General features: G+C 49.1%; 1 protein-coding gene across 3 annotated transcripts in view; it reads right to left on the bottom strand.

Moving 5' to 3' along the window:
* The window catches only part of Bmal1 (basic helix-loop-helix ARNT like 1), a 106,114-nt gene that overhangs the window by 66,073 nt on the left and 15,561 nt on the right, over nucleotides 1-24,480 (bottom strand). For all 3 annotated transcript variants that reach the window (XM_076550498.1, XM_076550505.1, XM_076550503.1), the window contains exon 2: nucleotides 14,822-14,894. The gene's annotated coding sequence lies outside the window, so the exon portion shown is untranslated. The remainder of the gene's footprint in view (nucleotides 1-14,821; nucleotides 14,895-24,480) is intronic.

Below are 24,480 nucleotides of genomic sequence, written 5' to 3'. Positions count from 1 at the left end.
GCTGTGTGGCCCCAGGATACTGATGGTGATGATAATAACCATTATCTGCAATGTGCTATTAGTGACACAGTATTTAACTCATAGTAAGCACCAGTATATGTTCTTTCTTTTTGTTTTGTTTTTGGTGGGGGGAGTGAGGCAGTCCCAAGTGTAGCCTAGCTTGGCCTCAGACTCACTCACTATACAGCCAAAGATGACCCTAAGCTCCTGATTTTCCTGCCTCCACCTGCCAAGCACTGGAATTAGAGGCATGAAATCACCACACCTGGGAACATGTTATTTCCTTTAATTTTCACAGTAACTCCATGGACCCTCTCTATATTATGTCCATTTTGCAGATTTAGGAAAAGAAGTTGAAGAGACTTGAGCAGCATTCCCAAGGGCTACAGTGAGCTGGGGTCACTCTGAACCTGTCTGGCTCTGAGTCTACACTCTCAAGGAAGGTAAGGGCAAGCAAAAGGCACATGATCTGTTTGACTCCATGCTTTGCACCCAGGAAGCACTAAAATGTAGCTGCCCATGTTGTCTCTATGCCATGGAGACCCATAGCAGACATGGCAGAGGGGAGAGATGGCCTCTCCAGACAGTGGCATATCACGTTATGGGGCTCAGAATCACAAATGGAGACTCTGGAGCAAGGCCCAAGAAACTGGGATGCAGCCAGGCTTAGAGGTGCATGCCTGTCACTCCAGCTATTCAACAGATTTACACAGGAGCAGTCCAAGTTCAAGACCTACCTAGACCAGTGAATGAGTTACGGCCAGCCAGCCTGTCTCACAGCTGAGCTGGCCTGTGGCTCAGTAGTAGAGTGCTAGCCTAGCATGTGGGAAGCTCCAAATTCAATCCCCAGTACTGCAAAAGGTGGGGGGGATGTGGAGAGAGAGAGTGTGGTAATAGTCTCAGTTGGAGACCCAGGGACACCTTGGTGGGATGCATAAGAATGTGCTTCCTCAGAAATAAAGAGATTTTCACCAGAACTGGGGAGGACTGGGTTCTTAGAAGAAAAAAAAAAAAAAACAAAACAGTTCAAGTCTGTAAAGGTTCTTCCCAGAGTGCTCCTTGGAGTGCTCCATACAGTGCTACCCAGTGTTCTGCAGAGTGCTCCTCAGAGTGATGCTTGGAGAGCCAACAGCCTTACATAACAGCAGGGAGAGTTAGTTACCTGCCTCTCTCCACGCCAGCTCATCCCTTCCATGCCATACCATCCCAATACAATCACAGGTCCTCAGAGGAGCTCTGTGTCCCGCCATCTGTCCCCTCAGCATAGGCTCAGCATCGATTTCCTGGGCCATTCTAACAGCCTTTGAAGACTTCCTGCCACATTCCTCCCACAGCGCGGCCCCCACACTGCCACCAGCTGGCTTTCTAAAATAAAAGTGTTGACCAACATCACTCACCTCCTGAAAGATGTCTGCGGGACAGAACGGCACCAGGTCTGAGAACACATGCAGGCATACCCTGATTCAGCCACAGGTTCATCACAGGCCCCAGAGGGGTGAGAACAATAAAAAAAAAAAAAAGGCCCCTCCTTGTGGATTTCTATTCTAGAGAAATTCAACACACAGTACACAAGAAGGCAAAGTAGTGATGATTGCTAACAGAAATAGCACAAAATTGAGGGATGGGACAATGGTCGGTGGGCTGAGGAAAGGGAACAACGTTTTTATATACAGGTGAGAAATTACTTGAATGGAAACCAGAACGAGAAGGCTGAGTGTTGCATAATCATCCGAGATTGAAACATTCTATCCTATAGGGAAGCTCCTCAAGCAGGAAGGTAAACAACTCAATACAGCATCAGGAAGTCCCGGAAACTAACCAAATTCATTAGGCCCCTCCCCGCCAGAGTAAACAATAAAAGCTGAGAATCCCTCTCAGATGAGGCAGAGCCAAGCTGCAAAGAAAACTCTCAGACAAGCAAAGCTGCAAAGAAGACTGAGACCAGACCGACTGCATGGAAGAATCACAAACCAGCCATGCTGCCTGAAGAGGTTTAGACTGAGGGACCTAGAAAGGACATTCTTTCTCCAACCGGTGGAGCTGTATGTGGGCTGTGCAGTGTGTTCCAGGTCCCCAGCTTGGTGAGCTGTCTGTCACCTGTGCTGGGGTGGACTTTGGTGATGCAGCTGTCTTTGAGTCATTTCTGCTCCTGGAAGTAACACCAATAAAACTCACTGGTTCACCAAGTTGGACTTTGATGGTATCCGTACTTTGGTCTGTCGTGGGTTCCCTATCTAGGGTGAAGAGACATGTGTGTTGCATCTCCCTAGGAAGAGCTTTGTCACACAACACTGAGCCAGGCACAAATGTGAGGGGACAGCAAGTGAGACTGAGTCAAGACAGAGGATCAGAGGAACACGCAGAGTCTGATGAAAGGTTGGGTGAGCAGAGAATGCTGACGGGGGAGATGAAGGGGTGGCAGGCCAAGGCAAGACGTCCGGGCTCTATTCTAAGCATGCCAGAAAGCCACTGGAGAGTCTGGAACAGAAGCAGACATGATGGCCCTGCCTGCCCTTGCCTGGCTGAGGAGCACTGACAGCAGCGGGACCAGTGGGCCAGAGGCGAGCCACTAGGGCAGAGAAGGGCTAGGTGAGGGCGGACAGGGCTGGTGCCTTTCAGACATACTCTGAGGAAAAGGCGCTGTCAGGCAGTGTGAGGAAGGAGAGAAGAACAACCAGTGGTGACCCCTATATTTGGGGCTTGGATGATTCCAGAGAAGACGGGAAGGAGTAATGAAGAACAAGGCTGGGTGGGGGTCAGTCTTATCTTTGAAAGGACAAACTGGGACTTCTGCTTAGCTACACTGGTCTGGGATGGCCAGGGCATTGTATAACATGGCTCTGTGTAGGTGTGTGAGATAAGGGCCCAGGAGCAAGGTCCAGGCTGGCACCAAGACTCAAGGGTGAAGTGTGTCTATATGTGGACTGTGTGTTTACCACAGCACAGCAACTTGGATGCTCCACTGCCAACTCTAGCCCCAGGCATGTACCCTGTGTGCCACCTTTGGACAGGCCCCTCTCTCTGTCCAGAGACCCTTCTGCTTGGGATGTAGTTGGCACACTGGCACTCATGGTTTTAGACTTGCTCTAAAGTCACCTGTGAGTCCCTTACTGTCACCCTCAAGCCTTTGCAAGACCGTGGTGGCAAGCCTCTTCCTCTGGGTCCCATCACCTAACCTGAAGCGTGAGTAGAGAGGACATTTAGATGAATGGAGTCCTCGCTGCAGAGAGGCGTAGAAGAAACCACAGGCAGCCGTGACTCGAAGCCCAGCTGCCATCTGCACTGGAAAAGGCTGCAAAGCCAGGCGCTGGGATGGAAGCACTAATAATGCTCAATGGGGTGGAATGCTTTCTTCCCTTGAGGACTTTCTACCAACAAAGAGCTTCAAGAAGCCTAAGCACTGAGCATCTCAGGGGGTGGTGATGTGTGATGAACTTGGTGCCTGGTGAAGGTACGTAGGTTCCAGCTGCAGAAACCCACTGTACTGGCTAGTTTTATGTCAACTTGACACAAGCTAGAGTCATCAGAGAGGAGGGAACCTCCAGTGAGAAAACTCCTCCATAAGGTCAGGCTATAAGCAAGCCCATAGGGCATTTTTTTAATTAGTGATTGATGAGGGAAGGCCCAGATCATTGTGAGTGGGGCCACCCCTGAGCTGGTGGTCCTGGGTATTACAAGACAGCAGGCTGAGCAAGCCCTGAGGAGCAAGCTAGTAAGCATCACTTTTCTATGGCCTCTGCATCAGCTCTTGCCTCCAGGCTCCTGCCATGTTTGAGTTCCTATCCTGATTTCCTTCAATGAGAAATAGTGATTTGGAAGCATAAGCCAAATAAATCCTTTCCTCCCAAAGTCGCTTTTGGTAATTAATAGTGGTTCATCACAGCATTGATAACCCTAACTGGGACACCCAGTGAGTCCAAAAATCAGTGTACCAAGAGTCCAGATTAGACCATTTTATTCTGGGAAGCAGGTCTTGGACCTCCTTAACAAGTGGGGACCAAAGAAGCCAGATGATTTGCTGGGAAGTACAGTATTCATGACCAGAGAGTAGGATACCAATGCCAATATACTTCCTGCCGCCCACCAGAGCCTCATCTATGGCCCAGGGCCCTGCAGCAGGCAGGGTTTAGAAGCTAAATCCAGGCATGGGTCTGAGAGGGTGGTGATTGTTCAGAGTTCCTGAGCAGCTCCCTGCAGAAGGGAAGTGGAATTGACCCTCCACTTCCAGGCTGGCCCCTGCATTCTCTCCCCTACTTGCTGGAGGCCACCAGTGTCAATAGTTTACAGCTTTACCCCTGCCTACAGCTACCTTAGAAAAACGTGAGTGGGAAAGGAAAGTGTGTGGTCACGTATGATTGCGAAGCACAACAAACACTTCTAGATGACTCCGGGCCCATGAACAGGAAGACAGCAGAGCAGCAGCCTGCACCACGAAGGCTGAAGAACAGCGGCCCAAATCCAACAGTGCACATACGCTCTAGTGCAAGGGGGTGGGGGGCGGAGCTGGGGCAAATAACCGGGGCCTGGCCTTCAGCTGCTTGTGCGTGGCCCACGACACTAACCTTTCCAACCCTCAGTTTCCTCAAACACAGGGAGCAAGGCACGGCCTGTTTCCCAAAGCTGCCCGGTGTTCTCGAGACTGAAGGCCAGGTGCGTGTGGCTGACATACAACAAATGTGTGTGTGTGGGGGGGGGGGGGGGGGGTTGGGGAGGCCTGGCAGTTTCTTCATTGCTAAGCAAGCAAAGGCACAGTAAACAAACAAACAAACAAAAAGGGTGGAGAGAGACAGCTATGGGAACGTGCAGGTGAAACCCCCGATGGACAGGACCTCGGAGGGCTTACCGCAGCATAAAGGAATTACTCAAGGGGTACTAGGGCTCAGGGCTAGCCCTGGCTTCACAGCAAGTCTAAGGCTAGCTAAATGATATGAGACCTTGTTAAAAAAAATGGGGGGCGGGAGCGGGGGCACAGTGGGAAGAGGGAGAGAAAAGAAAAGGGAAAATTCTTTAGGAAATTCTCTGGTTAACGTGCATACACAAAGAATGATGCTGTTTTGATTGACAGCATTGCTATTAATTGTTCATAGCTTTATCTTCTGTTGAACTTCAATCTTCAATACCCTACTTGCTTGATAACCTTTTCCAATACACCCCAACCTTCACCTGGAGAGCCATTTTCTTGCCACTGTAGTTTCTAGATAGGGTGTAGGTAGCTGTGTAGACCTGACTGGCCTGGAACTTGCTACATAGACCAGGCTGGCTTCAACCTTGTAGTGATTCTCTTCCCAAGTGCTTGGTTTACAGCCTAGACCACCATGCCTGACTGGACAGAACAGGGAAAGACAAAAAGATTATTCCTAACTAATGTCAGGAGATAACAGGAGCTATCGATATCAAATTCTGAAACTCTATACTTCTTTACTAAACTAGACACAAAGCTGGGGGTTTTGGGTTTTGGTTTTGGTTTCTGTTTTTTACTATTCACAGTACCTTTCTTTATTCTAGTCCCCAAAGTGAAGTCAACCCATTGGTCTAGCAGCAAGTGAAAGTGTGGACGAAGGCACGACCTGAGAACAGCACTTCTCAGGCTCACACATGGCCATGGTTCACTGCCAGCGAACTCAGAGGAACGCACTGTTGGGTATTAAATGTTTATCATAAAAAATAGGTCAATTATAGCAGCAGTCATGGACATGCTTCTCTATGCCAGGTGCTGTCCAGGCACTTGGCACCCAGGCTGGCCAATGTGGGTCACACAGCCACTGGGCATGAGGCCAGTAAAGGCCTGTCTGACAAACCTGCCTCAGACAGAAAAATGAAGACCGAGACAACATCATATGGCAGGGCTCAGTCATTTCTGTCAAAGCCAAAGCAACAACATATACCTGTGCTGGCAATAATAGTGAGGTGTAAGCAGTGATTCGCAGTGTGTTCCTCGTGCACCTCACTGACCCATCACAGCTTCGGCTGGACTTTGAGGCTTTATGTCGTCACCCGTCTCCCCACAGCTGTTAACAAGGATACTTTGAGAAACAAGGCTCGTGATAGCAGATTCTAGACAGTTGGTGTTTTCTACATGTCCGAATCATACAAAGGGTACTTCACTTGTCACAATCCCACTACAGAACAGGAACGGCCTGAGGGTTTGTCTCGGGTCGGGGCACAGCTGACACCCCAGGCAGGCGGTCCCCACAGCCTAGGCCAGGGTGCCGAGTGGTCTTTGAAGGAGGCGTGTTGGAGGCTATCTGCACTTCCAGCACATCTCAGTCTGCAGCCAATAACGGTGCCCAGACCCTAGCTGTCAGCGCCCTTCCCTGCTCCCACTGTCCCCTTTCCCCACCTGGTCAGAAGCCACTGCTGTTTTCGTTTTCCACACTAAATAACAGTGTGAGTCATCTGGACTTGAGCCAGGCTGGCCTTAGAAGGCCCTAACAGCTTGGTCAAGTGCCCTGGGGAACCCAGCTTCCTCTGCAGCCTAACCCTACAAGCTTCTTGGAGTCTACATCAACTTTTCCTATCGCTGAGCTCTGGGAAGAGAGTCTTGATGGTCACATGAGCCAGTGGCGCCAAAGCAAGGAGGAGGGTACCTTCAGACTGGGCCAGGAGGAAATATTTATTTAGCCAAGAGTTATACTATATCTATTATTCAAAGAGGCACATTAGTCCCCTGAGAGGAGGAGGTATAGCTGAGTGATAAATTATGCAAGGAAAACACACAGCAGCAGCAGCATGCACATCTGTATCACCAGCACACACCTGCACCATGAAGCAGCTGCTCTTAAGGAAGTAGCTTCAGTTTCTCCCTTGCCCTTTCTGCAGAACCCTGAGACCACGGACACTAAAGCCAGGCCTGCCCTGGGTCCTTATGGGCTCCAGAAGGACAAGGCCAGCAGGCACACAGGTCATCATGACTTACATGGTCAGTCATTCCTGGGAGTGTGTGCAGGTCTACACACGAGTCTCTGTCCTAGGAGGCCCAGTGGCCCCTTTCATTACAGAGAAAAAAAAAGACAAGGGGGATCAGGGTAGACAAAGACAACAAGAGGGGACAGAAGGGACAGACTCCACCAAGCCCAAATACTTCCTTAGCAGACAGATGGCTCTAATGCAGACCCCAGGAAGAGAGACTTAGGGCTGATTCCATGACACGGCCCAAAGAAGTTCCACAGAGTGGAGGATCTGCCAGGCTATTTCACAGTCAGCACCCAGAAAACGGGAAGGGAGACTCCACGGATGAGTGACTGGTCCCTTAGGCTGTCAGTCAGCCCAGTGTGGGACACCTACTTAGGCCAGGTGGTGGAGGCAGTGGCGCACACCTTTAATCCCAGCACTTGGGGGACAGAGGCAGGCAGAACTCTGGAGTTCGAGGCCAGCCTGGTCTACAAAGTAGAACAGCCAGGACTACACAGAGAAACTCTGTCTTAAAAGAGAGAGAGTGAGTTTTAGGTACTGTTGCCATCCTGGGGTTCACAGGGGCTGCCCAACATGGGAACAGCCACTAGCCCAATGAACACACAAATAACGCAAGACGACTCTGTAATGAATGCTGGCAAGGAGGAGGATGGCACACATGACACAGGACATAGAACAGGCACAAGCACACACGAGCATCCTGGAACCTGGGACTAGCCTGGCCGCTGCCAGATTCCATCTCGGTCTCAGGGTCCCACATGGTGTCTTCTGGGTAGTCACAACAGTACCTCAGCTAACATTGTCTGAGGCCCTCTATATGCAGTAGCTTCCCACCAAGCACTCTGGCACTTCTTTGACACACACTGAGCTGTCAGTTAAGTGGGTAATGACATGCAAAAAACAATGGTTAGACATCCTAGCCTTCTGAGCTGAAGAGGTGGCTCAGGGCTGGAGAGCTCGCCTAGTGTGTGAAGGCCTTAGGTTCCATCTCCAGACCTAGCTTTCTTATCAAGGAAGCTTTCCACTACACCCACTGAAACGCAAGGAGCACCCAGATGTGGGACGGGCAAGGCAGGGGGAAATGCTTTCCATGCAGAGCGAGCAGCTGTGGAAAGCCCCTGCATGGCAAGGCAGTCTGGTAGGCCGGAAAGCAGCCGAGGGCCCTTGCACCCTGGTCAGCAAGACACTGCGGAGTTTAGAGCAGCTCTCTTCTGGGAAGCCTTCCCAGCTAACTTCGAGCACACAGATAAGAGCGGCATTCTTGGCACATCATCCCAGTTCTACACAGGAGAAGGAAGAGAAGGAGACAAGCTGAAGGCCCCCTACAAAAACATGTGCATTGATTTGCTATAAACTCGGACACTGTGTTAGCTCCTGGAGGAATGCACACACTTGCCTGGGATGCCTGGTCAGAATCTTGACATGTTCATGTTGCTCCTCAGTACACACTCACTGAGGACATCACAAGACTCCAGGTGCAGTAAGAATGTCCTTAGCATCTATGTCTACAGAGAGTTACTAGGGATCTATGGCCCTCCAGCCAGACTAGGGGGAAAGGCTACCAGAGAGGAGCTGGCAAGAATCAATACTGGGCTAATCTGCGATTCATCCAAGAAGACAAAGCTGGGTGGACTTCATTCCTAAGAATTCCTTGATGGATTATTTTTCACTTTGAATTGCAAATATTATTCCATCAACAACAACAAAATGTAATTGAAAGTCAGAGATAAAGAACATAGAGAATAAGCGCTCCTGAAGTCCCAAGATGTTGGGAAACACAACAGTCAGCCGCAAATTCCAGCCTGGAACAATCTGCCCTGCACTTGAAGCTAAGAAGAGGTTTGGCCCCATCAAATTCAACGACCAATGAACCTCCAATTCCAGGTCCATCTGATCGCATTACAGATCTGTTGTTTAACTGTGCAAACAGACTCTGCTACCCACACTCTTTCAATAAACATTTCCTGAGCCAGGTGCACTGTGCTGGCTGGAAACGAAGGAGGAGGGGTCTCTCTTCTCTCTTCTCTCTTCTCTCTTCTCTCTTCTCTCTTCTCTCTTCTCTCTTCTCTCTTCTCTCTTCTCTCTTCTCTCTTCTCTCTTCTCTCTTCTCTCTCTCTCTCTCTCTCTCTCTCTCTCTCTCTCTCTCTCTCTCTCTCTCTCTCTCTCTGTGTGTGTGTGTGTGTGTGTGTTCCCCACCCTTAAGAAGCTCAGTTTACTGAGCATAACAGATAAGTCAACAGCTCTCCTTATGTACCAGAGAGCCATGCAGGGCATTCTGGAAGGCAGGAGGAAAGTCAGCTCCAGGTCTGGGAAGGAAATGAGGGGGTGTCCAGTAGAAGAGGGGAAACTGAAACAGAGTCCCTACTTGGGGACTAGTGGCCAGGTTATTCCCAGGGGAGAATCCAGAGCTGGCAAAGGCACTAGAAGTAAAGGCCATTGGTGGCTGGGCTGAGGTTGGAACTGTGAGAATGTGGTAAGTGGTGAACACCAGGTAATGGGAAGACCACAGGCTCTGGAGAGGCCGTGGCCTTTACTCTGAAGTCATGGAGGATCCTGTGGAGAGGTTTAAGTACAAGAAGCCATTTGAGATGTGTGAGTTAGAGTTGACAGGAGTGTGAACTAGAATGAAGCAAGAGAAAGGTGGATAGGATAACCAATTACTAGGATTTGGAGGACAGAGCCAGCAATAGAGATGGAGACGGGGAATAGAGGGGTGGATTCCCCCTTTAAATTGTGAGTCCTAAACAAAGCTGTGGGGGAAGAGAAGAAAAATGATTGACAGGGGCCAGTGAGATGGCTCAGCAGGTAAAGGTGACTATCACACGGACATGACAATCTGAGTTGATTCCTCAGCCCCACGGTGGGAGGAGAGAACAGATTCTCGCAAGTTGCATGCATGCATGTGTACACAGAGAGAGGGACAGACAGACAGACAGACTGACAGACTGACTGAATAAAATAAAGATTCTTACAAATTGGGAGAACATAGGAGACACTGGATATGCCAGCTGAGAGAAAGGACAAGCCAAGGATGGGTCTGGAAGTGCAGAGGGAGCCAGGCAAGGGGCACTCAGATAAGGAGGATGGCAGGCGTTGGGAGACGGGGCAAAGTCTGGCTGTGAGGCAGGTCTACAGGGCTTTGGGACGAAGGAGTACAGATGGGCTCTGCCAGGAAAACATCAGGGAGATGAAGAAGGGGCCAAGCAGGACCTTACACAAAAAACGGAAAGAGGGCAGAGGACAAGCAGACTGAAGAGGGGGAAGGAGAGCCCGGGCACAGTAGGCCAGTGGGATGACCCAGGGCCATAATGCTGAGCACAGCCAGAGACACCTCAGGAGACTGCCCTTGACTGAGGAAGCATGGGCAATGACATCTGAGCAAAAGACTAAGAGGGGGTGTGGAGGGCACAGCTGACAAGCCCATGCCCCTCCAAGAGCTTCGACGTTTCCTCACAGCTCCCACTTTGCTTGTAGGAAAAGCCTTCCCTGAACCCCCTACCGGCCCAATCATCCCCTCACGCTCTATCTTATTCTGCATTTCACTGTGAGCATTCCTGGTGTTCCACACATGTCTGCCTTGTGATGACAGAAACCCTGTTCCCCTGCCACCACCTGCCATCCATAGTGAGCAGGAGAGCTGGCCCTGGGGGCACAAGAGCAGGAGAGCTGGTCCTGCCCCTCACCCGCTGCAGCACATGGAAAATCAGGCCCTGCACCTTGCCTGGAGAGCACACTAGAGCTGACCCTGTTGTGGGGGCACAGTTGAACCGGTCCTGTGTACATGAGAGCAGGAGAGTGGCACCTGCCACCTCAAGTGGCACATGCCTCCTCCCTAGTATGCCATGTGGTGGCATGGGTGAGGGAAATATGCCCTCCATCCCCCACCCCCCGCCCCCTTGTCAACTTCAGCAGGTGGGAGAGCCAGCCCCAGGAGCATGAGAACCCAAGAGCCGGCCCTGTCCCTTACCAACCGCAGCAATTGGGAGAGCGGGCCACATACCTTGTCTGGGCCAAACAGGAGAGCTGGCCCTGGTAGCAGGAGTGTGGAAGAGTAGGAAACTGGCCCTGCTCCTTGCTGCCGGCTGCTTTGGGTGAGCTAGCTGGGGCAGTGCTGAGAGTTCGCCCTGGCGGTGATGGTGAGGGAAAGCTGGTGGGCTGACCAACCCAGCTACCACCAGGCCCAGAACCAGGGCTATGAGTTAGCCCATCCCATCATCCACCTCATCTATGCACTGCTAGAATATTGTGAAGGGACGGATTTGCAGATCCAAAGCTCCAGGATCTCCATGACACATAACAACAACAGACTATCCATGAGGAGCCCCAGTGAGGGCCCATTGATTGGGTACCAGAAGTCAGAGGCCTCGAGCCAGACCAACAATCCATTGCAAAGAACACTTACAAGTAAAGATGTTTGGACTACTGTGTGGCTCACTGGGCCATACCACTGCCTCCATGCCGAAATTTTCTTTTCCTTTTTTTTTTTTTTTTTTTTGGCTATACTTTTAAATTTCGTTTCTTTTTCATGGGGGGAGGGAGGTTACAGGGGCAGAAGGCAGAGGGGAGGGGATGGGGAGATGAGTGAGATTAGGATACATGATGTAAAATCCACAAAGAATCAATTAAAAGGTTTTTTTAAGAAAGAAAGGAAGGAAGGAAGGAAGGAAGGAAGGAAGGAAGGAAGGAAGGAACCCCATACTGTGTCACCTGTGTAACTGTGGTACTGAGAGCAGAGCCCGGCATATATTTGAAAACTTGGTCCCCAGTTGGTGGAACTGTCTGGGAAGGATTAGGATATGTGGCCTAGTTGGAGGAGGTGTGTCACTCAGGGCAGGCTTTAAGGTTTCAAAAGCCTACACCATTCTCACTTAGCTCTCTTGGCCTTATATCCCAAGATATAAATTCAGAGGTACTGCTCCGGTGCATTTCCTGCTAGCATGCTCCCTGCCGCGGCAGTTATGGACTCTACCCCTCTAAAACCATAAGCCCCAAATTAAATACATCGTTTTATAAGTTATTTGGTCATGGTGTTTTATCACAGAAAGAGAAAAGTAATGAAGTCAGTATCCAACGTCACCCAGCTCTCTGGAAATAACAAATAATTAGTGAGCACATGACATATTCCGAGCCTGACTCTGCTAGATGCTGGGGACATGGTGAAAAAACAAAACGGGACCTGCCTTTGCAGCTTGATGCTGGAGATGAAAACAAAACGGGACCTGCCTTTGCAGCTTGATGCTGGACATGAGCAGACACTCACATGATGAGCAGGGACAGAAAAATGGTGACGTCTCGCCACAGAGCTAGCGCTGGAATTCCACTCTCACGCCTTTTGTGGCAGTCTCTCTCCAAACCCAGCACCGCCACCTTCTCCAACTGAAGGATGATCTTCCTGGGATGTTATTAAGTGCTTGAGGTTTGGTTGTCACCTCTTTCAGATTTTTAAATATATCTCACTCTTTTTTTTCTGTTTTTTCAAGACAGGGTTCCTCTGTATGATAGCCCTGGCTGTCCTGGAACTCACTTTGTAGACCAGGCTAGCCTCAAACTCACAGAGATCCGCCTACTTCTGCCTCCCGAGTGCTGGAATCAAAGGTGTGTGCCACCACACCTGGCTCATTTTAACAGGCTCCTAAAAAGTAGGAATACCTACCCTATGCTCTCAATGGTTAATCCGACTCCATCTATTTCTACATAAGTGGGAGAAGAAATCCCAGACTTAGTTAAGAGAAAGCAAACAGCACATGTCCAGGGTCATGCAGAAGTGGGTTCCAATCCCTTGTTACTTTGGACAGGCTATTCAACTTCTCCGTGACTGGGTTTCCTTGTTGCTGAAACCAGAATACTGACTCTCCCATCAGACTCATGCAAAGCTGAAATGAAAAGACGCACTTGGAGGGCTTAGGACTGCTCTTGATACAGGTGAGGGGTCAGTCAATGGTGGCTCAATCAGTACACCCACTGCTTCTGTTGGTCTCGACCTGCCACCTTCATCCAAACCAAGTCAAAACGTGCTTACAGTTCTAACCACAGAGCATATGTCAAGATGCACAGAACACAAACTGGTCAGTGGCCTGAGGAATAACCTCAAATCCCACACACTTGTCCAGACTCCCACAGTAATTCTGTTTAATTTCGGTTACTCTATTTTCTCCTCCATTTTATGCAAATACAACCATTTCCCCCAGATCACAGCAAGAGTCCAAACCCAGGCTGGATTCCACAGTGCAAGTTGTGGCAGAGTTAGGAATGCCACACCTCAACGCTAGCCTAAGAACACAATCAGAAGCCCAATGTACACACAAGCGCCAACACACTCAGCTCCGAGAAAGGCAAGGAGGACCGGTCACAACATGCTTGGCCTGCCTCAGAGCTATAGGATAGGCTCTCCTGGCAAACAAGTACCCTTCTGCTTGGCCTCTGGGTGCCTCTCACCTCCTTCCTTCCACCCCGAGTGATGCATGTTTACCAAAGCTCAGCCCTCCACTTACTCAAAACTGCCGTGTGCAGCTCGAGAGATGGCTCAGCTGTTAAGGGCTAGGGCTCACACCAAAACTATGATGTCCCTTCTACATCTCCAGACATAACTGTCTCAGTCCAGGCTTCAGTTCTGGACCACCACCTGCAAACTGGACATTTCCTATGGATGAGCCAATGCCACCTTAATTCAATATTTCTGAAAACAGTGTCAGACGAGCAGATGAAGTTCAGTGGTTGAAGACTTGTCTAATTTACATGAGGGTCTGGGTTCAGTCCTCAGCATGGCAGTCAATCCATCAATACCAACACCAACTATCTCTTCCCAGCCCCAGTGCCTATATTTCTGTTGTGATACTGTTATGAAACACCAAATTTCAACTTTCAACTTTGACTCCTGTCTTTGGAGTCTCAAAGACGGAAAGTCAGATGGGCTCTTCCCTTGCAGTCTCCCATCAACTGTGGATCTGCTGCTGGCCACAGGACAGCACGTGTGCTACCACTATCAGCAGGGTCACTTCTTCCCTCAATAGAACTTGAACCGATTCCTGCTGTCTTGGAAATAAGTCTAAGTGCCTTAGCTGGAACTCGGGGCTCTAGAAAAGGAGTTGACAAACAACAGACCACAGGTCAAATCCAGCCAAATTCACTAGAGCAAGCCACACCCCCTCATTTACATAGCATCCTGGCTGCTTTCAGGCGACCAGCAGAGCTGAGTAGCTCTGACAGAGGCCAGGAGCACTGGTCCTTCCCTGAACAAGCGTCCCGACTTGGGCTGTCACTGTCATTGTCAGTAGACCCACCAGACATCTTGTCCGTGCTGCTTTGTTCCTGCTGGTCTGTGGATGGGCCCACTTGCTTCACACCCTACATCCATATTCCCATGTACAGAAAATCCTATTTCATCCTCGGACTGTTTCCCACCCACCTTTTCTTCTTAGACAACGCCAAAGCACCACTTGTCTGTGAGGTCAGCTGCTCCATCCAAGCCTCTGTTCTCCTCCTCTGCCTCTGTCAACACCAGTAGTTCCTAACATTCCTAATACTGCAATCCTTTAAAACAGTTCCTCACCTTATAGTTACCCTCAACCATAAAATTATTTTCATTGATACTTCATGACTGTAGTTTTGCTACTGTTATGAATTGCAATGTAAGTATCTGATATTCAGGATATCTGATATGTAACCCCTGTGAAAGGGTCATTCAACTTCCCAGGGGGGTCTAGACCCACAGACTGAGGACCACTCGTCTATACCAAAACACAAAATCCTAGAGTGAGAATTCACTATCCTTTCTGCTCATGATACAGACTTCTCTGGGGCTCAGGCTTCATAACCTCCACTGGGTACCTGCAATAAAAACAAGCTTGTCCTTCATCCCAAACACAACCTCAACTTCATCATTTGGTAAAAAGGCATCAAACAAACTTACCAATGAAGGCCTAGGGTTCCACATTTGAAATCTTAAATTTGGTTCCAAAAGCGTACACTGTAGCCAACACCACCTGAAAGCAAGGAAACACAGGGTTAGCTCTGAAAGAGAATGTTCCATGTTCTCTTCCAAGTGGCACTATGCATTAAGTTTTGACTAGCCATTCTCCTACGATGCCAGCTCTACTTCCGTCTAGAAAATCTCAGCTTACCCTGTAAACTCATTGGTCTAGAGACCTCCCTGACATCCCAGGCACTGTTCCCTGCCTCAGCTTCCATGAACACTGGTGACATGTCTGTGATAACACATGACACACTGTATATGGCAGGATTTCTTATTTGGGGGCTGAAGGGTTCTGGACTACAGGTTTTTTGAGATATTTCTGGAATTCACCCTACTTCTTGAATCCGCTGTCTAGAACACCACAGGCATTTAGATGGTCCTCAATAAATGTGTAAATGGATGAGAAAACAACCCATTCAGTCCATCACCACATGCCTGGGTCCTAAACTTCTGCTAGAGCATGGTTTTCACTATAGGAATGCATGCCCCAGTCTCGTTCTTTGAATAGGCGATAGTTTTTCAGAAGGATTAATGAGATTAATCTAAAGGCACACCTTGACAATGGCACACCCCTGGGCAGAAACCTTCAGAGGCTCCCAGAATCAAAGCCAGGATGTCAGGTCTGTACCCAACTGGCTCAGGCTCACTTGACAGCCTGAGCTCACCCGGATTCCCCAGATGGACCCTACTGTCCAGAAAGATAAGACAGACAGTGAATCCTCAAACACAGAGACCCCATCACCATCCCCTCTAGTTGGGTATCTTCTTCCACTGTCTGGACCACCTGCTGATACCACCCATCCCAACACTGTAGCCCATACCAGGTTCATAATTCTCCCTCAAGGGTGATTCTTTCTTAAACTGTGGTGAAATACATGTAAAAAAAAGTTCATAATCTCAACCATTTGGCAATATACAGCTTGGCAGTATTCAGTATGTACATATTGTACCACACTGTCACCATCCACCTCCAGAACTCTCTTCATTGTAGAATGGAAACTATATCTAAGCCCCTAGGACCAGTAAGTCCTAGTAAAGTAGGAATGAATGAATGAATGAACGAACGAACGAACGAACGAACGAACGAACGAACGAACGAACGAATGAGTGAATACCCTGCTGAACAGTACCATGCTCCTACAGTCACATCTTTTCCAGATTCATTTCAATCCATCTTAAATCAATCTCTCTCTCTCTCTCTCTCTCTCTCTCTCTCTCTCTCTCTCTCTCTCTCTCTCACACACACACACACACACACACACACACACACACACTTCCCTTTGGGCAGAAACTCAAACCCATCTGTAAGGTGGAACACATGACCGTGACCTGTCCTTCAAGCCACTAGACTCATGGTCAGGGTCCTGCTCCCCCACAGCAGCTCTCGGCCTCAGTCAACCACCACTTTAGCTCTACACTCCTGCCGTGGCTTGCACGCTTTCTTGGTTTTCTACTCACTTCACTGGCTCATTCTCTTTGTTTCTTTCTCCTTAGCTTCCCAGGGTTTCCATCAGAGGCCTCGGGGCCTACTTCTCTCTGCTGTCATCTCCTGGTGGTCTATCTAGTCTGACTCAACTATGACCTCCGCACCTGATGCTCACCCAGATTTTTCTCCCAGCCCGGACCTCTCCTTTGACCAATAGTCAATTACTGTGGTCAAGGGCACAGGGCTCTATGTAGACCAGAGCAGGTGACTCGGGCTCAGCACATCTAACACAAACTCCATTCTTCCTGGACTAGCTCACGGCAGTGTGAGCATCTCAGTCTAGGCAACTTTTCCAGCTGCCATTCTGAGGCCTCACCTTTCCTCCACAGCCAACCGTCACCCAAACGTGTTTTCACATTCCCATAGATTAGCATGGCCATTTCTCCTCACCTCCTCTGCTGTCACCATCGTAGACTGTGACAACAGCTTCCTAATGGGGTCCTCACTTCTACCCTCAGGGCCATTCACACCTCTAGCCATAGCTGATTCTCATTAGAGGAAGGAGGAGTCTGTTACTACATGAGTCTTATCAGGTCACTTTGCTTGAATCCTTCAAAGTCTTCCCAGCAAGGATGCTGGAGGGACTGGCATTTCTAAACCTAAAGGCCCTGGGGCAGGTGGCCAGGCAAGCAGGGTCTCCAGGTCAATGTACACTCCCCCCAACCGCTATCTATCACCCCTTTTTTGGCCTGGCAGTCCTGATGCTCTCATATTCTGACTTCTTGAAGAAAGGAAACATTTGAAGGGACTTAGAGACTGGAAGTCAGTGTCCCCTTTCAGCTTATGGTACCAGTAAGAGGTCAAACAGTCAGTCGGAGCATGAGATACATGGGATCTCCCACTACTTAAGTTAAGGATTTTCAAAAATTGCCTTATTGATGTCCAAAAATCAGGCTCACCTTCCACAGCATGAATATTTAGCCCCCAAGGGGTGAAAACCCTTCTTAACCCTCTCTTTCTTCTTTCAGTCTCCAGCTGGTCACTAAGTCTTGTTTACCTTTCTGTCTCCACATCCTATCCTCTGTTCCACAAACTGACACCCCTGACTAGAGGTAAAATTCGAATGCAGTCACTCAGGAGCCATGGGGGAGGCACGGGGGGAGGGGGGTCCTCAGCAGCCCTCTTTGGAGCCTCATAACCATCCCAGCCACCTCTATACACAGATTCCCAGTCACTATATCATACAGGATCTGGTCTGGTTCTAATAAAACCTAAACGAAGAATCCCTGCATTATTGTACCATACAGTCTTCAAAACCTGTTAGAGTAAGCCACGATACGCTCACTTCATCTGCCCTGGGTGCAGATCCTAAACAGGCTGCTTGCCTGGACAAAAACAGGAACACTTCCCTCCCTGGCCCATCGGTGATTGGCCCAAAAGATAGGCACACCCTCCAAAACAAGCCAATCAGAGCCTTCTTTTAGAACTGATTGCCAGAGGCAGAGAAAGGTCACCCCCCCACACACAAGTGGTAAATTGAGGCTGCCAGCAGTTGTGCCCCTCAGCTTCTCCAGAGGTAGCAAGACTGGTGGCCACACAACAGGGGACAGGAACCAGAGGGGTCACTGGCAACATCAGCCCCTACCCCAGAGTTCAGTTTCCCAGGTGACCTCCTACACCCTTTGCCCAATATGGACCCAGTAAGTTCCCCTTATACCTGTGCTGGAAGTGGGGTTTGAGGGCCCCTCTTCTTTTCTTCCTTTGCTTATTCGTTAGGTCAAGAACAGTTCCCAGCATGTGGTACTCAATCATTTATTAAGTGAATGAAGCAAGCACACTGGCTCCAGGGTAGAAAGACAGGTGAAGCCCAGCTCTGTCATTCCCTAGCTGTGTGACCTGAGGCAAGGTTATCTAGCCGTGTGTGTGTGTGTGTGTGTGTGTGTGTGTGTGTGTGTGTGTGTGTGTGTGCAAGAGCCCAAATGTTTGCAAGTACATGTGTCAACACGTGTTTATGGAAGCCAGAGAACCATCTTTGATGTTCTTTTTGGAGACAGGGTCAACCTGCCAAGTGCGCTAAGGTGGCCAGCCCACCCCAAGAAGCCGCCTATCTCCAACTCTGCAGCACTCAGATCAGCAATGTAAACCACCAGGACCTACTTTTCCACATGGGATCTGGGGATATAAATGGGCTCTCAAGCACTCTACCTCCTGAGCCTTCTCCCTCGTCCTCCCTATCCTTTTATGACTCAGTTTCTCTGTAAAAAGCAGGAAAGCCCAGTACCTACTTAGAGGGGTTGGGAATAATTAAGACCACGAACAGAAAATCCCTTCCTTGGCAACAGCTCAGGCTCCCCAAATGCTAACTGCCCTTGTCATCAATTCCAGGCCAGAGGCCCAGTCCTGGCTTCAGAGCCTCCCTCACAGGTCATTAGGACTGTGACATAAGGAAGAAAGGAACAGTAGGAATAGATGGAGTCAGATTAGCAATTGAGAGCATGGGGTAGGCCTTCCCACTTCTCAGGAGTCTGTTAAAAGGGTGAGAAACAAGCCAGGTATGGTGGTGGTGCACGCCTTTAATCCCAGCATTCCAGAGGCAGAAGCAAGCAGATCTCTGTGAGTTTGAGGCCAGCCTGGTCTCCAGAGCGAGTTCGAGGACAGCCAGGGCTACACAGAGAAACCCTGTCTTGAAAAAAAAAAAAGAAAGGAAGGAGGGAAGGAAAGAAGAAAGGAAGGAATTGTTTGGGTATTTACAAGCACAAACTCTCCCGGGAACAATCAGCCAACATTTAGTGAGATTCAAGAGTTACCCAGAGTTCTCAGTAAAGTGCCAACGATCAGGGACCCAAGACAAGTGGTGGCAGAGAAGCATGTGGCGCGTGCAGGCAAGTACTGCCACAGACAGCACCACCCAGGTGATGAGAAACACTCTGCGCCTTTTAAGAACCAATTTTCACAGCAAAGCTTAAAGAGGGAGAGAAGCTTCTTACATCATGGGGACAAGGTAATAAGGCTATAAAAAGGGAACCACACAGAACCCACATGGGCCCAATTTTCGAGGAAAAACAGCGATTGCCACAGCACTTAGGGTGGGGGAGGAGTCACACTCAGGTCTCAGCATGAAAACAGCTTTCCCAAGCAATCAGGCTGCAGAAAAGGCCCCGGGTCTGCCAAATGAGCAGGGCTGGCTCTCATCTGTCCCCCTTGTCCCACTCCCTGCTTTCTACAGATAACACGATGGGACAGTGCAGTCCAGTGCCTGTGCTCCAACAGTGCCCAGCACCATCAGAAGAGGCCCTGCTGCCCTCCCCAGACGCCTTCTTCTCACTTCTGTCTGAGCCTCACGGGCAACTCCGCTTCATCACCATCTCCGACCCTCCTCTTGCATCCCTGAACCCCTAAGCATATAGCATCTGCTTCTTTTCAGCTCTCATGCCCACTGTTCCCCAATGAGGGCAACTGAGAAGGGCACTTTCGTGGTTAGCAACACAGAGCCTCGAGGTGCATGGGCGTGGCCACTAGCTGTGTGATCCTGGGTAGTTATTAACTCATTGCTACAAGTCTTAGCTTACTCGTCTGTAAAATGGAGAGCAGACATTCGAGACCCTGTGTGGATTATATGAGCCAGTTCATACAGGCTTTAGAATCACACCTAGAAACAGCTGCACCCAAAAAAGAGTTAGCCTAAAGTGCAAGCTGTGAACACTGGGGCACACGCCCAATATTTCCATGGAACCGCGACACAGCTCATATCCTTACAGCTTGTTCTCTCCCTGAGCTTTTAGATCTGCTGGAAACGCTTACCCTGCACTTCAGCCTGCCCTTTCAAGGTGTTGACAAAAGTCAGCCACCTCCACAAACCTTCCTTGACTCCCTTTCTTAAGAGGTGGGTGGGCCGACCTTTTAATCTCTTGAATAAGCATCCTTTAGCCTGTTGTGTGGGTCCATTCCCAGGTCACAAGCTTCTCAGGAACAAGGGGTTCTGGGATCTTTCTCCCCAGTGTTTACTCCTTGCAACCTTACATAGTATGTAGACTCGGTAAACATTTGCTGGATTAAGATGAATCATAAAGCCTAGAGCCAGGGTCCACAGAAACAGAAATAGCAGAAACGGGAGCAAGGCACTGTGGATGCAGCCTATTTGAGGCCCCGGGTTCCAAGCCCAGTACTGAAAAAAAAAAATTAACAAAACCAACACCCCAAATCCAGTGTTGACTTAAGGCTCAACCCAGTACCAGGGACCAAGTCGTGGTGTCTGTTGGTTTCACCCTAGTCACTTCCTGATGGCCAACAAAAAGCCAAGATCAAAGCCTTTCCGCGCATGTGCAGTGCCCTCCACCACCTGTTCACTCGGGTGATCTTTCTTCCCCCTAAAATGCGGTTTGCAGCTGGGCATGGTGGTACACACTTGCAATCCCAGCACTAGGAATGCTGATGCAGGAAGATCACAGGCCAACAAGAAAAAAAAAATTATTTACTTCCTTGTCTTGGGGCATTTCTTAAAGCACCCTTAAGGGAATCCATGCTTTATTTCATGATTATTTTAATCAAAGCATCAGGTGTAGGGAGACAAAACGTCCTCGGTTTTCACAGGCTGATTGCTCCTTAAGAGGATTTATTGATTCAACCTCCCTACACAGACAAATAAATTATGGCCACTTTTTGCTTATATCTCCTTTCACATTAGTTATCCGGCTTCTTCACTCATGAAAAATACAACAAAGACTGGCTCCGGCATGAAGTACATTTTTAAAATACATTTTTTCACAGCATTCTATTTGAAAAAAGAAAATCCGATTCTGTCAAATCTTGGGCCATTGCCATTAGCTAGATAAACGCCAACTTAATGAAATGATTCTGTAATACACAAAGATGCTTAATGCAGCATTAGCTGAAAGAATAAAAATTAGAAGCAATCAAAAACCTGCTCCATTACAAGCTCCCAGCTCACGGAAAATATTCTCTGGATAGATAGAATAGTATGCAGCCATCTTTAACAAGCATGGGGGAAAGATTAAAGGAAGATACAATGTTGAGGGGACAGGGGACAGGGTGGTTCCTGCACCTAGGCTGTCCCAGCTGGGGCAGGACAGGTCCATCCTTGAAGTCAAAATCAAGGAAAATGAGAGGAAAGTTGGGGGAGGAAATCTCAGCACACAGGGCTGGAAAGGCAAAGTCAGTCTGGTGGGTGCTGGTGTGACAGGGGGAAAGACACAGACCACCCTTCACTGGCTGCTCTGGCTATTTGTCCCCAGGTCCTATATGCCCCAAACATGAGCCTGTCCTTCCCCAAGGGCACCAGGCCCTGCCGAGCTCCTGCTCCATGGAAAGTGTTCCTCATCCCCCTAGAACACTCTTCTATGTGCTTTCCAATTTTGCCAGCTCTACCCCACCTTGCCCAGTGGATTTGGGCAAGTGGGCTAGACTGTTGCGGAGGTTCATTCTCTTGTCTGGGAACAGTGGCATTGCTTCCTAGGCCACAGCGCCAGCCCTGAGCCCATCCCCCTGCTCCACTCTGGTCTAAGGGCTCAACATGTAAGAGTAGTTACTGTTCTTCCAGAGGACCCAAGTTCAGCTCCCAGTATCCATGAAGGGCAGCTCGCACAACTCCCTCTAACTTCAGGTTCAGGGGTCTGACCTCCACTTCTAGCCTCTACAGGGACCTACATGCACACATGCACACACCACATACTGACCCCATAAACGGAGGTCTGAAAGTATGCGTGGGCTGTAAAGAATGTGAATGGCACATTCCAAATAGGAGCAATGATACCCAGAAGCTAAGCAACACCTGGGTCCCCAAAACTCTTGGCCACATTCTCACAGTGACTAAGATGGGCCCCAGGACTCCAGGGCCCCAGGTAGGAGACAGGAAGCAAATGGCTTCCTTGCCAAGCCTGCAGATTGAAGACGCAGACCCAACTCCCCCATCCTGCTGAATACAGCTGAACCCCAGAGTCATCCTGAGAACTAGAAGGAACTATGAATGTAAAGCTACAAAAAACCCTAACACATCTGGGCTAGTAAAGTTTTGAGGAGAAAAAGCCCATTTTTCAATGGATTGTTCTTCCCCTAGTTCTTCTGTGGGCCTCTTTTCTACACACACAGTGATTATAGACACACTTTTACTGGAAGATAAGGATAACAAACACGAATGGTAACAAGCTCCCTCACCACCAAGAAAATCAACTGTGTTCGGCAGCAGAGACTTCCAGCCCAGCAGGGGATCAAAACATCCCCGCATGAATGGCTTAGTTAGAAGTTACAGTAGGTGGGAAGGAGGGGGTGAGAAAGCTTAGAGTCAACTGATTCCTCCAACCTCTCGAAGAGATTAAATAACTGAGCTGGAAAGATGGCTCAGCGGTTAAGAGCACTGGCTGCTATTCTAGAGGATCGGGGTTCAATTCCCACCATCCACATGGCAGTCACAACTGTCTTTAACTCCAGATATGGGGTTTCTGGCACCCTCACACAGACAAATATGCAAGCAAAAACACCAATACACATGAAATAAAAATAAATGAGAGAGAGAGAGAGAGAGAGAGAGAGAGAGAGAGAGAGAGAGAGAGAGAGAGAGAGAGCGCTTAAATTTTTCCTCACCGCATCAAACAGGGATGAGACAAGTTTCCAAGGTATTTACTCTTTGGCTATTAAAGAAGCATCACTAAGTTTATGGAAAAAAGACTTGTCTCTCCATAAAGCTAAGGGTCCATTGGCTTTCTAAGAAAAGCAAATCCAAAGAGTGGGACCAGGGACCCAAGATTTGACAGGAAGGTCTAGAAGACTTCATGAGGATGCTCTGGGCAATCACAGGCCTTGGCCTGCCATCAAGCTCTTTTGGGTCACCTGAAGCTCTGTACACAGTGATGCCCAAAAGATCTCTGAGCACTAGTGGCCAGAATTTCAGAAAGGACAATAAAGGTAGTAATTTTTCAGTCTGTTTGAAGGCTAAATCTGAGCTATCAGGAAAGGGATTGGGGATAATGAGGACGTACAGAGGAGGAGTTCATTAAAAAACAGTCCCCTGAAGGCACCAGCCAATATCCTAGCTGAGCCTCCTTAGATGCTGAAAATAACCAGAGAGGAAACACAAGGCTGCCTCACACAAAGTTGCTACATGCACTAATCTGGACTCTTAGATCAAGACTGGGGCTTACCGGTCTTCAGAAAAGCTAGCTACTTACCAGGGGCAGCTCAGAGATAGATAGTCACCTGGAATGGCTAAGCTAGCTTATGCCTTCAACTTGTGATTCTCCACCTGCAGGCATGGCCTGGCTCAGGCTGTCAAGCACTCGGTCCTCCTGAGAGGTATCTTGATCTCATTCCTCTATACCAGTGATTCTCAGCCTGTGGGTCGCAACCACACCAGTGGTCATATGACCCTTTCACGGGGATTGTATATCAGATATTCTGCAAATCAGATATTTACATTACGATTTATAACAGTAGCAAAGCTATTGTTATGAAGTAACAAAAAAAAATAATTTTATGGTTGGGGGTCACCACAACATGAGGAACTGTATTAAAGGGCTGTGGCATTAGGAAGGTTGAGAACCACACTTCTACACCAACAAGGAGAGCTGGGAGGAGCCAGACCTTGGAATTAAGAGTCCTGCATTCCCATCCAAACTCTGGTCCTCCAGTGCCACTATTAACAGACACTTTGTACCTCCTCTAGGGCCGGTCTCATAGGCTGTAATCATCTTCTTCATGGAGCTACCGGTTAGCTTCCTCTCTCTCCCAAAAGCTCCTCTCAGCTGAGACTAGGTCCGTGGCTCATCCCTGTACCCCGGCCACTACTTGGAACAGAGACTGCCATACTACAGGATCTCAACAGGTGAATGAGAGCTTGGAAACTGGCTTCGGACACCAGTCAGACACCTTCAAAAGCCACATCTAAGCCTGCCATGCCTCATACAGGCCAAGCCCCAGAGAGATGGGCAGCCCAATGTCCTCTCTAGTCAGTACCTACAAGTGTCCCCTATCCCAGGACTGCTCAGGCCACTCATCTGAGCAACAACAAAGTGGGAAGGGAAACTGTGGGGAGGGAGGACCACAATGAGTTCTCTTCAGAAGCCACCAGCAGAAAATCAAAGCTGAGCATGGATAGAGAGAGCAGGTAGAGAAGGGACCTGGAAGAGCCAGGGGCACCTGGCCCCCAGTGCAGGAGTCA

This window comes from Peromyscus maniculatus, chromosome 1, assembly GCF_049852395.1.
Source record: "Peromyscus maniculatus bairdii isolate BWxNUB_F1_BW_parent chromosome 1, HU_Pman_BW_mat_3.1, whole genome shotgun sequence".
In the NCBI taxonomy this organism is placed as follows: domain Eukaryota; kingdom Metazoa; phylum Chordata; class Mammalia; order Rodentia; family Cricetidae; genus Peromyscus; species Peromyscus maniculatus.
This window is presented reverse-complemented; position numbering and strand designations above follow the sequence as displayed.